Raw genomic sequence first — 16,753 nt, forward strand, 5'->3', positions numbered from 1 at the left:
GGTTTGGGGTCACTTAGAAATGTCCTTGTTTTTGAAAGAAAAGCATATTTTTTGTCCATTAAAATAACATCAAATTGATCAGAAATACAGTGTAGACATTGTTAATGACTACTGCAGCTGGAAACGGCAGATTTTTTATGGAATATCTACATAGGCGTACAGAGGCCTATGATCAGCAACCATCACTCCTGTGTTCCAATGGCACGTTGTTAGCTAATCCAAATGTAGCATTTTAAAAGGCTAATTGATCATTAGAAAACCCTTTTGCAATGCGAGAAATTGCTAAGAAACTGAAGATCTCGTACAACGCTGTGTTACTTCTCCCTTCACAGAACAGCGCAAAATGGCAACCACCGTAAGTAGAAAATGTTTCAGAATTTGCGGGCAGTGCAGCAAAGATTCGAGAAAAAGTGCAAAACATTGTTGTCTTTAAACACTTTGTGTATGTAAGACAACCTAGACCTACAGCAAATATCACTGCAAAAGATTAACATTCTGCCATCAGCTCCAAAGACATTTGATCAAGTTCGCTATTGCCTCTGCCTAATTCGAATACTTCCTAAGTGTACAGCAAATAAGGGTAGTTTTAAATGTTTGTTCACGCGCGCACAGTTTCAGGACGGGTGTGATTTTTAACGGGAAACATGCGTATGTATGGAGTGCACCAAGTTTATAAATCTCATGTGTGTGCAGTCTTTTCAGAAATGGCACAAGCAAATATTTAGTGTGAAATTTACGCTACGGTTATAAATGAGGCCCCTGGGCCATATCACATTCAGGCAGGCACTGTCTGGATCATTACACCTATACACATGGGGGACTTATTTTGACAGCCAACCACAGGAAATAAAAGAGCTTGAGGTGTAGGGGGTCCTGGGAGACTCCGTAATTCTGCTATCAAACACCACAGATGCTGCTCTCCCAGGTAGCTCTGAGATGCTGTGGTGCATTGTGGGGAAAATAAAACATGGAATTCTATTAGGGAGATAGTCCGAATGTGACGGTGAGGAGTATGTGTGTGTGTGTGTGTGTGCGCGCGCATGGGCACATTTGGATGTGTGCAGATGCATGCACACACACCAAAGGTGTTTAAAAATCCAAATTTTCAGATTACCCATTTTTCCCACTAGTTCCACATCCCACTGTAATTCCACATCTCGGTACAGTAATCAATCAAGTTCAACCCTACAAACCCTAGGACTAACAAACAAGCTGACAATAGGCTTCCTGTCGCCTCCATTCTTTACCAGTGAGGTCAAGTGTTGGTCGGCTTGGATACAAAGGCCTGTTCCAGGGCGCGTTCTCAGGGCATGCACAGATCACCTGGCATTTTCACTGTAAATTTCATCCTTTCTTTGTCCCAGTCTGTAATCCCCACGTCTTGAGATGAATACAATACTTCCTGTTCCCAATAACTCTCAGGCTTCACGCAACAATAATTTACGCCCTGTAGCACGCACATCTGTAATCATGAAGTGCTTTGAAAGGCTAGTTATGGTACACATCAACTCCATCATTCCAGACACCCTAGCCTTTTAGGGATAGGGGGCAGCATTTTCACTTTGGATGAATTGCGTGCCCATAGTGAACTGCCTCCTACTCTGTCCCAGATGCTAATATATGCATATTATTATTACTATTGGATTGAAAACACTCTGAAGTTTCTAAAACTGTTTGAATTACCGTCTGTGAGTATAACAGAAACAGGAAGTGGAAATTCTGGGGCTGGTTGATTTTCAACTCATTGCCTATTCAAATCCAAATAAGATATAGGCGATGAGTTGAAAATCAACCAGCCCCAGAATTTCCACTTCTGTTTGGAAGTTTGCCTGCCTTATGAGTTGAGTCTGAACATGGCGTCAATATACACAGAGATTTGTGGATATAAATATGCATATTATCGAACAAAACATAAATGTATTGTGTAACATGATGTCATATGAGTGTCATCTGATGAAGATTATCAAAGGTTAGTGATTAATTTTATCTCTAATTCTGCTTTTGCTACTCTTACTCTACTTACTACTATCTTTGGCTGGGAAAAATGGCTGTGTTTTTTGGGATTTGGTGGTGATCTAACATAAATATACAGTATGTTGTGTTTTCGCTGTAAAATATTTTAAAAATCGGACACGATGGGTAGATTAACAAGATGTATATCTTTCATTTGATGTATTAGACTTGTTAATCTATGAAAGTTAAATATTTCAAAAAAATATTTTTGAATTTCCTGCACTGCCTTTTCAGCGGAATGTTGGAAGGGAGGTTCCGTTAGCGGAACCTGTGTCCTAGACAGGCTAGACCCACTCATATTTGCATACCGCACAAACAGATCCATAGGCGATGAAATCTGCCCTCACCCACCTAGATAAGAGGAATACTACATTTGAAGTCGGAAGTTTACATACACCTAGGTTGGAGTCATTAAAACTTCAAGCACTCCACAATTTTCTTTTTCACAAAATATTGTTTTGGCAAGTCGGTTAGGACATCTACTTTTCGCATCACACACGTAATTTTTCCAACAATTGTTTACAGACAGATTATTTCACTTATAATTCACAGTATTACAATTCCAGTGGGTCAGAAATTTACATACACTAATTTGACTGTGCCTTTAAACAGTTTGGAAAATTCCAGAAAATGATGTCATGGCTTTAGAAGTTTCTGATAGGCTAATTGACATCATTTGAGTCAATTGGAGGTGTACCTGTGGATGTATTTCAAGGCCTACCTTCAAACTCAGTGCGTCTTTGCTTGACATCATGGGGAAATCAGCCAAGACCTCAGAAAAAAAAATCTGTATTAACTGAGTCAGGTTTGTAGGCCTCTTTGCTCGCACACGCTTTTTCAGTTCTGCCCACAAATTTTATTTAGGATTGAGGTCAGGCTTTGTGATGGCCACTCCAATACCTTGGCTTTGTTGTCCTTAAGCCATTTTGCCACAACTTTGGAAGTCTGTTTGGGGTCATTATCCATTTGGAAGACCCATTTGCGACCAAGCTTTAACTTCCTGACCTATGTCTGAGATGTTACTTCAATAAATCCACATAATTTTCCTCCCTCATGATGCCATCCAATTTGTGAAGTGCACCGGTCCCTCCTGCAGCAAAGCACCCACACAACATGATGCTGCCACAGCCCCGTGCTTCACGGTTTGGATGGTGTTCTTCGGCTTGCAAGCCTCCCCCTTTGTCCTCCAAACATAACAATGGTTATTATGGCCAAATAGCTTGATAGGCAGCTAGCTAGCAGCTAGGCTAGCTGCTACGCCAAATAGCTCTTCAGATCTGGCCTTGGTTGGAAAGATCTCTGGAGAGAGACTAGCAATCCCAGCAATTGAGGCCATCTGCGTCGTGAGATACAAACTAAAAAGTTAGCTAAATACTGAAGAAACTTTCCAATACACTTTCAAAACAACAAACTTTTCAAAACAACAAAACCGAACTCTCCCTCGTTCTATGTTCTACAGGAAGTGACTATGGGTGATGGACTGTCTGTTTCTCCTTTTTCTGATTCATTCATCCAGCCTGTGAATTGGATTGCTGGAGATCTTCCATATTGGAGTAATTAGCAGCACCGCCCTCGATCACATTGCGCTACAGAAGTTGGTATGTACAGCCCAGTACATCACTGAGGACAAGCACCCTGCCATCCAGGACCTCTATATCAGGCGGTGTGAAAGGAAGGACCGGAAATTTGCTAAAGACTACAGCCACCTAAGCCATAGACTGTTCTCTCTGCTTCCGCACAGCCTGACACCAACAGGCTCCTGAAAGCTTCTATCCCCAGCCATAGACTGCTAAATAGCTAACAGAATGGCTACACGGAGTTGAGCTGAGTTGACCCTTGTATTTTAATTTTTGCTCTGTCTCTATGCACTCTAACACACACAACATGCACACACATTCATACTGACTCTAAACACACACACACACACTCACATACAATCATAATTTACGCTGCTGCTACTCTGTTTATCATATATCCTGATGCCTAGTCACCTTAACCCTATAAATATCCACCTCTATCGCTCCAGTATCCCTGCACAATGAAAATATTTGACCAAACGGCTCAAATCGTCTTATGTAGCTAAATTTTAAAATGTATATTTTTGTATGTTTTTTTTTTACATTGGATAAAAGTAGAGCACTATAAAATGGTATATCATACACTGCATTTTTGAGGAACAATGGGAAAGTAATTCTGCTTAGAAAGTTGATAAACTTGTAAATTCACTTTGAGAAAATGGCCTTTAAATGTTTTGGTACCTAGTGAAGAGCTCCTCTTTGTCTACAACCATTCAGCATCGTTCACACCCTCTTAAGCTTTAGCCCCACCCATCTCGTTTTGCTCTCTGAGCGTTCAGAGCGCACACGTTTACCTCTGTTTACCTCTGGATAACATGAAAACAGCCTAACCAGCTCTGCTGGCACCAATTTTATTATACTTTTTTGTTGACGTTTACTGACACTGGCCATATTCAACGGATGTTGTGCGTTCATAAATTCATCAGTTATTCTGCGCTCTGGCATACTCAGACTGAATTTACGAACACACCCGAAATGGTTACTTGTGTAGTGGAGTCTTTTGTTAAGACATGTAGCTAGCTAGCTAGCTAGGTAAACAACAAACCTAGCTAGGTAAACAACGATCATACACATCACGTAACTTTAGCTAGCAGGCCAGCCAGCTAACATTAGCTAGTTAAACAACAATGAACATAGTGCCAAATCATGTCGTTAGTACTCTGCATGAATCTGCTGGGAGCTGGACAGGCGGGAGCACCTGTAGGGAGGAGACGGAGAGACAGCCTGGTGCGGGGGGATGCCACCGGAGGCCTGGTGCGTGGAGGAGGCACCGGATAGACCGGACCGTGGAGGCGCACTGGAGGTCTCGAGCACCGAGCCTGCACAACCCTACCTGGCTGGATACTTCCCATCGCCAGGCCAGTGCAGCGAGGTGGAACAGACCGTACTGGGCTGTGCTGGCGAACCGGGGATACCGTGCGCAGGGCTGGTGCCAAGGAGACGCACTGGAGACCAGATGCGCTGAGCCGGCTTCATGGCACCTGGCTCGATGCCCACTCTTGCCCGGCCGATACGAGGCGCTGCTATTTAAAGTACCGGGCAATGCCTGCGCACCGGGGAGACCGTGCGCCTCACGGCATAACACGGTGCCTGTCCGGGCCACCTCTCTCCACGGTAAGCACGGGGAGTTGGCTCAGGTCTCCTACCTGACTTAGCCACACTCCCTGTGTGCCACCCCCAAGAAATGTTTGGGGCTGCTTCTCGTTGCTGTTGTGCTGCTGTGCCAACTCCTCAAAATGCCACCGCTCTGCTTTGGCTGCCTCCAGCTCTTCCCTGGGGCGGTGATATTCCCCAGCCTGTGCCCAGGGTCCCTTGCCGTCCAGAATCGCCTCCCATGTCCAGGAGTCCGGAGATCGCTGCTGCCCGATACCACGCTGCTTGGTCCTTGGTTGGTGGGTGATTCTGTAACGGCTTTCTTCTTCCTCTTCTGAGGAGGAGTAGTAGGAAAGATCGGAGGACCAAAATGCAGCGTGGTATGTATCCATAATGTAATTTAATGAGAGTGAATACAGAATACAAAAAGAACAAGAGAAACAAAATGAAAACCGAAACAGTCCCGAATGGTGCAAACACTGAAACGGAAAATAATCACCCACACCACACAGGTGGGAAAAGGTTACCTAAGTATGATTCTCAATCAGAGACAACTAACGACACCTGCCTCTGATTGAGAACCATACCAGGCCAAACACAAAAACACCACATAGAAAAAGGAACATAGACTACCCACCCAACTCACGCCCTGACCATATTAAAACAAAGACATAACAAAAGAACTAAGGTCAGAACGTGACATTCACTGTACTTGTGCACGTGACATTAAAACGTGAAACCCTGAAACAAAGAGCTAGCAGAGGGGACTAGGCTAAGCCTTCATTAGAAAACACAGGGCTTAATTGTACTCTAAATTACTGTTCTGAATTGAAGGGATTAGAGGAGCCTCCATTGAGTGAAATAGATTAGTGCTAGGCTGCTTCCCAAATGGTACCCTATTCGCTATACAATGCCCTAATTTTGACCAGGGTCATTTTGACCAGGGCCATAATATAGGGAATAGGGTGCCGTTTGGAACGCAGATCTACTCTTCCAGACCCCAGCTGCACTCAACTGTATCGCTGAACAAATGTGGGTAGTGGGTTTCTAGGTCTAAATATACTCATATACAATGCACATATGGATGGTAGACTTACAGTACCTGTCAAAAGTTTGGACACAGGTTTTTCTTTATTTCTTACCTTCTTAATGCATTTGAGCCAATCAGTTGTGTTGTGACAAGGTAGGGGTGGTATACAGAAGATAGCCCTATTTGGTAAAAGACCAAATCCATATTATGGCAAGAACATCTCAAATAAACAAAGAGAAACGACAGTCCATCATTACTTTAAGACATGAAGGTCATGCAGCCATATTCATCGACCTGGCCAAGGCTTTCGACCCTGTCAATCACCACATTCTTATTGGCAGACTCGACAGCCTTAGTTTCTCAAATGATTGCCTCGCCTGGTTCACTAACTACTTCTCAGATAAGAGTTCAGTGTGTCAAGCCTGTTGTTCAGACCTCTGGCAGTCTCTATGGGGGTGCCACAGGGTTCAATTCTCGGGCTCTCTTTTCTCTGTATACATCGATGATGTTGCTCTTGATGCTGGTGATTCTCTTATCCACCTCTACACAGACGACACCATTCTGTATACTTCTGGCCCCTCTTTGGACACTATGTTAACTAACCTCCAGACGAGCTTCAATGCCATACAACTCTCCTTCCGTGGCCTCCAACTACTCTTAAATGCAAGTAAAACTAAATGCATGCTATTCAATCGATCACTGCCCGCACCTGCCCGCCTGTCCAGCATCACTACTCTGGACGGCCCTGACTTAGAATCAGTGGACAACTACAAATACCTAAGTGTCTGGTTAGACTGTAAACTCTCCTTCTAGACTCACATTAAGCATCTCCAATCCAAAATGAAATCTAGAATCGGCTTCCTATATCGCAACAAATCATCCTTCACTCATGCTGCCAAACATGCCTTCATAAAACTGACCATCCTACCGATCCTCGACTTCGGCGATGTCATCTGTAAAATAGCCTCAAACACTCTACTCAACAAATTGGATGCAGTCTATCACAGTGCCATCCGTTTTGTCACCAAAGCCCCATACACTACCCACCACTGCGACCTGTACGCTCTCGTTGGTTGGGCCTCGCTTCATACTCTTCGCCAAACCCACTGGCTACAGGTTATCTACAAGTCTCTGCTAGGTAAAGCCCTGCCTTATCTCAGCTCACTGGTCACCATAGCAGCACCCACTCGTAGCACGTGCTCCAGCAGGTATATCTCACTGGTTACCCCCAAAGCCAATTCTTCCTTTGGCCTCCTCTCGTTCCAGTTCTCTGCTGCCAATGACTGGAACGAACTGCAGAAATCACTGAAGCTGGAGACTCATATCTCCCTCACTAGCTTTAAGCACCAGCTGTCAGAGCAGCTCACAGTTCACTGCACCTGTACATAGCCCATCTATCTACCTCATTCCCATACTGTATTTATTTATTTATTTATCTTTCTCCTTTGCACCCTAGTATCTCTACTTGCACATTCATCTTCTGCATATCTGCCATTCCAGTGTTTAATTTCTATATTGTAATTACTTCGCCACCATGGCCTATTTATTTCCTAAACTCCCTTATCTTACTGTATATATACTTTTTGTTGTATTTTTTCTACTGCAGTGACTGTATGTTTTGTTTATTCCATGTGTAACTCTGTGTTGTTGTATGTGTCAAATTGCTATGCTTTATCTTGGCCAGGTCGCAGTTGCAAATGAGAACTTGTTGAGAACTAGCCTACCTGGTTAAATAAAGGTGAAATTAAAAAAAAATATTTAAATAGTGTCATGACTCTCCTGTGAATATCTGAAGGATCAGGTTACAGTGGGTCCACTCTGCAGCGCCCTCTCTCTCCTGCAGAAGGAGAGAGGGGTGAAGTTGGCTGTTTTATGATGGTTGTAAATACCTGCAGGAACTCTCTCTCTCCCGCTCTGCAAATGGAAGTTAGAAATATCTTTGCTACAACAGAGAGATTTTGTAGGACTGTGACATCCAAGATTGATGGATATTGAAACAATATTTCTATAATCCAAACAGTTGGAACGGTCCGTGGGCACTGAAAGAACAATTATGTCAGATCAGATCGTGTTTTGGGATCTCATTAAGGATGGTTTAACAACATAGCTGTATTTCTGAATGTGTATACGTATTTCCCATTTATCAGATTTACATCTAAATGTTGTGGAACTCATATGATTAAATATGAAACTATCTGTGAGAAGATGAAATGTGATGTTAGCCTTCTATATGAGAATTATTTTTCATATAAAAGCTCTACCCAGTCAGTGACCACAACCACGTGAGCACAGACATTATGTAGGCGTCATGGAATGCCCCTTTTGCCAGAGTGCATAAAACCCCTTGTGAAGAATTAACATATCAGACCAAGCAGACGGACAGTGTTGAACCAGACGTCACGAATGGTCCGACTCTATGAGACCAGAAAAACACGGAGTGTAGTTGCACGTTGAAATGGTTAGAAACTCTGAAACTCTCTCAAAGAAGAAGACTACACGTGAACATTCAGTCTGCAGCTGTTTAAGTACTTTAGTCTAGTAAACTCGACTGAGAACCACTGGGTGGTACTTTAAAGATCCATTCTAACGAACACTTCCTCTGGAAGATCCGTTCTCACAGGCACTTCGAAACCAAAAAGCTTCAACTACAAAAACCATTGTGACCTTTGGGGACAAACCAGAGACTTCTGTCGAACTACTCTCCCCAGATGGACCAGCGATTTCAACAGAGACAACAAAGACATACAATCGTAAATATTTACAAGCATTTCAAAATCCGAATGAGTGGTTGTTGGGGTGCTAAATATCCATATTTACGATGAGCGTATTATTCAACCGTAGGTAAAGTCCTTGGTCTCTTCTCTGGCTCTTTCTTACATGCCCCTCCCTTTTCAATTTTTTAACAAGCCATCATATTAGGTTATTCCACTAGGGACTTTTCATTGCATTGTGTAGTAATCAATGTGTAAGCTATCCTGTTTGTGTAATTGCATGATTATTTAGTTAGTCCATAAATAATTTAGGCCAATAGAATTGCTGCAAAGAAACCACTACTAAAGGACATCAATAATAAGAAGAGACTTGCTTGGGACAAGAAACAATGAACATTAGATGAGCAATGAACATTAGACCATGGAAATATGTCCAAATTTGAGATTTTTGGTTCCAACCGCCATGTCCTTGCATTCTGCAGTGATGCAGTGATACACCATCCCAGTTGGTTTGCGCTTGGAGGGACTATCATTTGTTTTTCAACAGAACAATGACCCACAACACACCTCCAGGCTGTGTAAGGACTATTTGATCAAGAAGGAGAGTGATGGAGTGCTGCATCAGATGACCTGGCCTCCACAATCACCTGACCTCAACTCATTTGAGATGAGTTGGACAGAAGAGTGAAGGAAAAGCAGCTAGCAAGTGCTCAGCATATGTGGGAACTCCTCCAAGATATATATATATATATATATATATATATATATATATATATATATATATATATATATATATATATATATATATATATATATAATTTTCTTCAGGCTAGGGTCCTTTTTTCTCAGTTTCCACCTGACTGACGTGCCCAAAGTAAAATGCCTGTTGTTCAGGCCCTGAAGCCAGTATATGCATATAATTGGTACCATTGGAAAGAAAACAATCTGAAATTTGGGGAAATGTTAAAATAATATAGGAGACTAGATATGGTAGTAGACAATCCAGAGACAAACCAGAATTTGTTTTTTTTGAGAGCCCATGCTCTTACAGTGGAAAGTATAGGGAAATAATTAAATCTACCTCCCAGTATGCAATTCCTATGGCTTCCACTGGGTGTCAGAACTGAATGTTCAAGGTTTCAGGCTTGTTTCCTCCAAAACGAGTAAGAATAATGAGTTTTAGTACTGGGACACACTATTGGAAATTCGTGTATGCGCGCGCGATGAAGACGAGATGCACCTGCTAATATCGTTTTCCTATTAAACATACTTCTTTCCGTATGAAATATTATAGTTTGATAACATTTTATGGTATCTGAGGAGTCAATAGACTTGTTTTAACAACGTTTAGCGGTATGGAGTGGATTAATCAAATCGATGGCGCCAACTAAATTGACTTTTTGGGGTATAAAGTAGGATGTTATCTAACAAAACAACACTACATGTTATAGCTGGGACCCTTTGGATGACAAATCAGAGGAAGAATTTCAAAAAGTAAGTGAATATTTTAAATCGCGATCTGTGAATTTATGAAACCTGTGCCGGTGGAGAAATATTTTGACGCGGGGCACCGTCCTCAAACAATCACATAGCATTCTTACGCTGTAATGGCTACTGTAAATCGGACAGTGCAGTTAGATGAACAAGTATTTAAGCCTTCAACCGATATAAGACACTTGTATGTAACTACATGTTTAATATCCATCATTTATATGATTATTTATTTGAATTGCGCGCCCTCCAGTGTCACCAGAAGTTGTCCCGCTAGCGGGACGCCTAGCCTTAAGATTATTTATAATAGGCCACGGAAGTCTGGATATACTGCAAAATGGGCCAAATCTGAAGGCATATTAGATCATTCTAGTCTGGTGGCTTTCCCTCTCTTCCCCTCTCTTATCAAACTGAAATTACTACTACAGTTATCTAATCAGTGTTTTCACCCTGGTATCTGTGCCCATGTAATAACTGACTCTCAGCAGTGCATCAGAGAGGACATGCATCAGAGTATGTTGTGTAGCTATAGTGAGCAGTGAGGGGAAGAGCAGGGCTGTGCTGGGAAGGGCATCGGTCTCCAGACCCACCAGACCCAAACACCATGAGTCTCTCTATTTGGACCCCCGGCCAACCCTCACCCTTGTTCTGACAGAAGCCTCATCCATCCACCAGCCAACCTCAAAGGGCCTAAGCGTTTAGCCCTCAGAAAGGCCTGTTGTGGGATGCTCTATCAACACCCTCTTGTCCATAGTGTGTAGGACAAATGCAAAAATACATGCACACCACCATAGACACGCACACTCAGAGACGTGTGCGTACAGTGCCTTCAGAAAATATTCAGACCCATTGACTCAAGGACATTCTGAGACTTGTCCCGAAGCAACTCCTGCGTTGTCTTAGCTGTGTGCTTAGGGTCGTTGTCCTGTTGGAAGGTGAACTTTCGCCACAGTCTGAGGTCCTGAGCGCTCTGGAGCAAGTTTTCATCAAGGATCTTTCTGTACTTTACTCTGTTCATCATTCCCTGATGCTGCCACCACCATGCTTCACTGTAGGGATGGTGCCAGGTTTCCTCCAGACGCTTAGCATTCAGGCCAGAGTTCAACCTTGGTTTCATTAGACCAAAGAATCTTGTTTCTCATGGTCTGATAGTCTTTAGGTGCCACTTGGCAAACTCCAAGCGGGCTGCCATGTGCCTTTTTACTGAGGAGTGGCTTCTATCTGGCCACTCTACCATAAAGGCCTGATTGGTGGAGTGCTACAGAAATGGTTTTCCTTCCGGAAGGTTCTCCCATCTCCCCCGAGGAACTTTAGAGCTCTGTCAGAATGACCATCAGGTTATTGGTCACCTCCCTGACCAAGGCCCTTCTCCCCCGATTGCTGAGAATGCTCTAGGAAGAGTAGTGGTGGTTCCAAACTTCTTCAATATAAGAATGATGGAGGCCGCTGTGTTCTTGGGGACCTTCAATGCTTGCAGACATTTTTTGGTAACCTTCCCCAGATCTGTGCCTCGAGTCAATCCTGTCTTGGAATTCTACGGACAATTCCTTCGACCTCGTGGCTTGTTTTTTTCTCTGACGTGCCCTGTCAACTGTGGGACCTTATATATACAGGCGTTCCTTCCCAAATCATGTCCAATCAATCAAATGTACCACAGGTGGACTCCAATCAAGTTGTAGAAACATCTCAAGGATGGTCAATGGAAACAGGATGCACCAGAGCTCAATTGAGTCTCATAACAAAGGGTCTGAATACTTATGTAAATAAGGTTTTTCTGCTTTTTTATTTTTAATACATTTGGAGAAAAAAAATCTCTAAACCTGTTTTTGCTTTGTAATTAGGGGGTGTTGTGTGTAGATTGCTGAGGATTTGTAATTTATTTCATCCATTTTCAGAATAGGGCTGTAATGTAACAAAATGTGGAAAAAGTCAAGGGGTCTGAATACTTTCTGAAAGCACTGTACACGTACAACCTTTGGCCTCCTGAACTACCGAGTAGCCTGTTTGATATATAGAAAGTGGACTATATACAACTACCACTCAGAGCGTATGCACATACTGTACATGCATGAGCTCATACAAAAGTTCATAAATACACTTAATACTCTCCTGTCTCTCTCACTCCTGAATTCTCCTGTCTCTCTCACTTGCACATACACAAGTATAGAACTTCAGGTCAGGTACACATTTAATCTTTTATTTAACTAGGCAAGTCAGTTAAGAGAAAATGTGTATTTACAATGACAGCCTACACCGGCCAAACCCAGACGACGCTGAGCCAATTGTGCCCTGCCCTATGGGACTCCCAATCACGGCCAGTTGTGATACAGCCTGGATTTGAACCAGGATGTCTGTAGTGATGCCTCTAGTACTGAGTTGCAATGCCTTAGACCACTGCGCAAATTCGGGAGACCCATAAAAGTAAATTTTTAATTAGAAGAAAAAACGTTCACCATATTTAATAATGATTAACACATAAAAGCCTTCTTGAGTTCTTTGAATTGACAATCGTGACCTGGAAGATCATCTAGTTTATTCTGGGTTATGACAACTGGTAGTTCATGTTTAACTTGTTTTTATCTCTGTCAGTGAGTCAGTCTACGCTTTTATAGCAGCGATAAATCACTTTTAATTAAAGGACATAAAAGCATTTTCCTTCAGGTCAGACGAGGGCCTCATAAAATAATGTTTATTTGGGATAACAGGCTGTCCTTCAGTAATAGGAGCAGAGCCAAGGCAGCAAACGCCACAGCCTCATTGACGTGTGTGTGTGTGTGTGTGTGTGTGTGTGTGTGTGTGTGTGTGTGTGTGTGTTTGTGTGTGTGTGTGTGTGTGTGTGTGTGTGTGTGTGCGTGCGTGCGTGCGTACGAGCATGCCCGTGTGTTCTGTGTTGCTCCATTACTCTGCAATCTAATGCTCATCTGCTTCTTCTGTGCTCAGGAGCTACAGGACAAACCTAGCCTTGACCACACAGTCAAAACCACCCAGCCAACACGTTGAAGGGAAACAGTGGAATCATCTGGGCATTGCCTTATCCAGCTGCTTTCTAAAAAGCCATCAGTTGTTTTTATAGGCCATCATGTGGGAAAAGGGACATACGTTCCGATATATCAACTGAGTTCCTGAGAAACAAAGCCTTTTCACCAGTCCCTTCCTGTAGGGCTTCACCCCCAGGACTAAATAAGGCTGCTGCTTGTATCAGAAGTGCAGCTGGACAGAGTTCCCTTGGTTTTCATACTGAAACACAAGAGGGCTGCTGTGGTTTGGTTATGTGACAGGAACATATTGTGACAGGACTGGTTATGTGACAGGACTGTGTGCACTCTTTCTCTGCCGCCGACATGAGTAAGTCACTTAAGTGTGTTAACCCTCGCAAGGCTGCAGGCCCAGACGACATCCCAAGCCGCAATGACTCTCGCCCTGTAGATCTCACTTCTGTCATCATGAAGTGCTTTGAGAGGCTAGTTAAGGGCCTACATCACCTCCACCTTACCCGACAACCTAGACCCATTACAATTTGCATACAGCCCCAACAGATACACAGACGACGCAATCGCCATTGCACTGCACACTGCCCTATCCCACCTGGACAAGTGAAATAACTATGTAAGAATGCTGTTTATCGACTACAGCTCAGCCTTCAACACCATAGTACCCACCAAGCTCATCACTAGGCTCAGGGCCCTGGGTCTGAACCCCTCCCTGTGCAACTGGGTCCTTGACTTCCTGACGGCCTGACCCCAATTGGTTAAGGTGGGCAACAACACCTCAGCCACGCTGATCTTCAACACGTGGGCCCCACAGGGCTGTGTGCCCAGCCCCCTCCTGATTGTGGACTAAAGGAGACAGCAGACAGAGCACACCCCATCCACATAGACGGGGCGGCTGTGGAGAGGATCAAAAGCTTCAAGTTCATCGGCATGCACATCACTGACGACCTGAAATGGTCCCTTCACACAGACATTGTGGTGAAGAAGGCGCAACAGCTCCAAGCAGGCTGGCATGTGCCTTGTACTGAGGAGTGGCTTCCGTCTGGCCACTCTGCCATAAAAGCCTGATTGGTGGAGTGCTGAAGAGATGGTTGCACTGTCAACAATGGGACCTTAAATAGACAGGTGTGTGTCTTTCCAAATCATATCCAATCAATAGTTATGTAAATAAGGTACAGTGGGGCAATAAAGTATTTAGTCAGCCACCAATTGTGCAAGTTCTCCTACTTAAAAAGATGAGAGGCCTGTAATTTTAATCATAGGTACACTTCAACTATGACAGACAAAATGAGAAAAACATTGTAGGATTGTAGGAAAAAAATCCAGAAAATCACATTTTTAATGAATTTATTTGCAAATTATGGTGGAAAATAAGTATTTGGTCAATAACAAAAGTTTATCTCAATACTTTGTTATATACCCTTTGTTGGCAATGACAGAGGTCAAACGTTTTCTGTAAGTTTTCACAAGGTTTTCACACACTGTTGCTGGTATTTTGGCCCATTCCTCCATGCAGATCTCCTCTAGAGCAGTGATGTTTTGGGGCTGTTGCTGGGCAACACAGACTTTCAACTCCCTCCAAAGATTTTCTATGGAGTTGAGATCTGGAGACTGGCTAGGCCACTCCAGGACCTTGAAATGCTTCTTACGAAGCCACTCATTTGTTGCCCGGGCGGTGGGTTTGGGATCATTGTCATGCTAAAAGACCCAGCCACGTTTCCTCTTCAATGCCCTTGCTGATGGAAGGAGGTTTTCACTCAAAATCTCACGATACATGGCCCCATTCATTTTTACACGGATCAGTCATCCTGGTCCCTTTGCAGAAAAACAGCACCAAAGCATGATGTTTCCACCCCCATGCTTCACAGGAGGTATGGTGTTCTTTGGATGCAACTCAGCATTCTTTATCCTCCAAACACGACGAGTTGAGTTTTTACCAAAAAGTTAGATTTTGGTTTCATCTGACCATATGACATTCTCCCAATCTTCTTCTGGATCATCCAAATGCTCTCTAGCAAACTTCAGATGGGCCTGGACATGTGCTGGCTTAAGCAGGGGGACACGTCTGGCACTGCAGGATTTGAGTCCCTGGCGGCGTAGTGTGTTACTGATGGTAGGCTTTGTTACTTTGGTCCCAGCTCTCTGCAGGTCATTCACTAGGTCCCCCCGTGTGTTTCTGGGATTTTTGCTCACCGTTCTTGTGATCATTTTGACCCCACGGGGTGAGATCTTGCGTGGAGCCCCAGAACGAGGGAGATTATCAGTGGTCTTGTATGTCTTCCATTTCCTAATAATTGCTCCCACAGTTGATTTCTTCAAACCAAGCTGCTTACCTGTTGCAGATTCAGTCTTCCCAGCCTGGTGCAGGTCTACAATTTAGTTTCTGGTGTCCTTTGACAGCTCTTTGGTCTTGGCCATAGTGGAGTTTGGAGTGTGACTGTTTGAGGTTGTGGACGGGTGTCTTTTATACTGATAACAAGTTCAAACAGGTGCCATTAATACAGGTAACGAGTGGAGGACAGAGGGGGCTCTTAAAGAAGAAGTTACAGGTCTGTGAGAGCCAGAAATCTTGCTTGTTTGTAGGTGACCAAATACTTATTTTCCACCATAATTTGCAAATAAATTCATAAAAAATCCTACAATGTTTTTCTCATTTTGTCTGTCATAGTACCTATGATGAAAATTACAGGCCTCTCTCATCTTTTTAAGTGGGAGAACTTGCACAATTGGTGGCTGACTAAATACTTTTTTGCCCCACTGTATCTGTTTTTTATTTGTAATACATTTGCAAACATTTCTAAAAACCTGTTGTTGCTTTGTCATTATGGGGTATTGTGTGTATATTGATGATGAAATTAATTTAATACATTTTTGAATAAGGCTGAAATGTAACAAAATGTGGAAAAAGTCAAGGGGTCTGAATACTTTCCGAATGCACTGTATGTATGTGTATATATATTGCTCGTTCTGATATTCCTTAATTTCTTTCTCTTTACTTTTTGGATTATGTGCATATTGTTTTGTATTACTAGGTATTATTACTGCACTGTTGGAGCTAGAAACACAAGCATTTCGCTGCACCTGTGACAACATCTGCAAATCTTTGTACACAACCAATAAACTTTGATTTGCTTTAGTAAGAGATCTCTGAGTACTAAGAGGCCTTAAAACGGCACAGGGTTTGGGTTTTTGGGGCAGTTGAGAAAAACATGAATGAATAATGTGTCGAAACAGGACACTGTTAATCTAGAACGTAAGTAATGATATGGCTGTAAGGTGAGTTTCACTCCTCAGTAATTTCGACACACAAAAGCCTTTTGAGGGGTTGTGGGAAAAGTGAGTGTTACA

General features: G+C 43.1%; 1 protein-coding gene across 1 annotated transcript in view; it reads right to left on the bottom strand.

Moving 5' to 3' along the window:
- The window catches only part of LOC110525690 (inactive tyrosine-protein kinase 7), a 210,788-nt gene that overhangs the window by 80,133 nt on the left and 113,902 nt on the right, over nt 1-16,753 (bottom strand). The window lies entirely within an intron of this gene.

The sequence above is a fragment of the Oncorhynchus mykiss genome, chromosome 1 (genome assembly GCF_057628025.1).
Source record: "Oncorhynchus mykiss isolate SJ-2025 chromosome 1, ASM5762802v1, whole genome shotgun sequence".
NCBI lineage: Eukaryota > Metazoa > Chordata > Actinopteri > Salmoniformes > Salmonidae > Oncorhynchus > Oncorhynchus mykiss.